Source organism: Centruroides sculpturatus, unplaced genomic scaffold (assembly GCF_000671375.1).
Source record: "Centruroides sculpturatus isolate CEXI.00-Female unplaced genomic scaffold, Cexi_2.0 scaffold192, whole genome shotgun sequence".
Lineage (NCBI taxonomy): Eukaryota > Metazoa > Arthropoda > Arachnida > Scorpiones > Buthidae > Centruroides > Centruroides sculpturatus.
In genome coordinates this window covers 770,579-772,641 of record NW_019384565.1, presented here as the reverse complement: position 1 = coordinate 772,641, position 2,063 = coordinate 770,579, and the positions used below count along the sequence as shown (strand labels likewise).

General features: G+C 22.1%; 1 protein-coding gene across 1 annotated transcript in view; it reads left to right on the top strand.

Moving 5' to 3' along the window:
- Positions 1–2,063, top strand: part of LOC111624035 (glutamate receptor ionotropic, kainate 2-like) — a 12,682-nt gene that overhangs the window by 2,879 nt on the left and 7,740 nt on the right. The window lies entirely within an intron of this gene.

Sequence of the window (2,063 nt, the reverse complement as noted above, 5' to 3'; positions counted from 1 at the left end):
ATATTTTTATATAAAATAATTTTTTATTATTATTAAATGATATATCAAACAAGAATATAATATATATATATTTTTTTAACAAAGAAAAATAATACGTGTTATTTCATTTTATAATTAATCTATGAAATAAATCTATATGTGACATACTTATGATGTTTGCTAATATGATAAGTTTTATCTTTAATAGAACAGACCAAAATAAAATTACTCTAAAAATATCTTAGTAATGATGTTTTTTAGATAGATTTCTAGTAAAAAATTCGTGTGTTTTTTTTTCTCTTTGTGGATACAAATATTCTTATTAAGTAATTTAACTTATTGCATTTTTCTTTAAATATAAAAATAAAACTACTAAACTTAAAATTATTGCTTACATTACAATTTATTTGAATAAGAAAAATGAAACAATTATTTTATAATCAATTAAATCATTTTTACGGCTTCTTTCTTTAAGATTTATATATATTTTCTCTCACTTTAGAGTTATTTTTGGTATCATTTTTTCAATAAATTTTATAGATCTGATATTTCCAACGACATTTACTTTGGTGTAAAGATCAATAACGTTTAAACTTCCGTATCTACAGGAGGTTAAAGCATTATATAAAATTCATGTTACATAAATAAATTTATATCAATGTTTAAAATTTTTACTTTAAAAAAGTTTATTTTACTTTATTTTCAAAGATAAACTACATCTGACCTAATTTTGGGATGTCACCAGCTGATGGTAAAAATGTGTCACTAGTAAGGAGAATCCATAGTCAAGGTCGTCTGTCTTCGTTGGACCAACAGTAAAAAAACTGTTAAATACATACATTTATTTAATTTTTTTATTTACTTATTTAATTACGTTTTCTATTCTTTTCCCAGAATATATTTTTTATATAATTCTGCACTGTTTCCAAATAAGTAAACAAACCATAAATCAATTCGTACTTTTTTTAAGTTTTAAAACGGGTTCCTCTTTTGTTTTCTCCATAATCTTCGTAATGGTAATGCGAAAAGTACACCGAAATATTTTATTTAGAAAATATTATGACTTACGAAATAAGCTTTAAAATTACCTGCAATTAATATAAAAAAACCCGATTTTTGACTATGTTTCTTATTACGAACAAAGATATAAAGATATGAATAATAAACAAGAGAAATGTTTGGTAAATATATAATAACTATTCAATAATAAAAGATGAAATAGTAAATGAGCTTAAAAGCTGCTGTAGTTTTATTCTGATATAATATTTAACATTATTAACTAAACTACTAAATAAAGTCTGGATATTGAAGTTATTTTATTACTAATATAGCTTACGTTATTATTGTGCCAACGTTTGTTATATTATATTAATATAAATGATAAAACAATGTAATTAAATAAGTAATAAGTGAATTATTCTGCCAAAATTTAACGTAAACTATTTTTTATTCTTCTTCGTTTATTAGATTAATCTTAATTATAGTCTTAAAAAAATAGTACATGTTTTTTTTTTATTGTTAAAAATATTAATGACTGACATAAATGCATTTTTCCCCCTCGAAACTTAAATATTTTTTAAAATATTTTTAATTGTTTTGATGTTAATTTTTATTTTCATTCTTTAATAATAATATTTATTATATTATTTAAGTATAACTCACCTATTGACAGAAATAATTATAAATTTCTCTTCACTCAACTTAAAAATATCTACATATTTTATATAGTTTACCTTATTTAGCAGTGTTTCACTCCTTTATTTTTATATTTGTAAAGAGAAGGTCAACTACCTAATGTCAAGTAAATTTAGAAATCTCTCCCTAAATAACAATTACAAACCGAACTTCACCAGCGGTTCCGTCATATGTTCAACGAAAGATGATAATGTGCTTACAAAGTTAATATTTTCGTACATTTTTTTTTTTTTTTGTTTTCTCGAAGGATCTAAATATACAATAGTCTCCTTTGATCTTACACTTAATTGTTATTTTAATAAGTAATAACTTTACATATAGACACTGATTGCAGTTCAAAAATTATGTTGTATATCTTTTGCAGGTTAGCTTGCCTCTTAATCAGGACA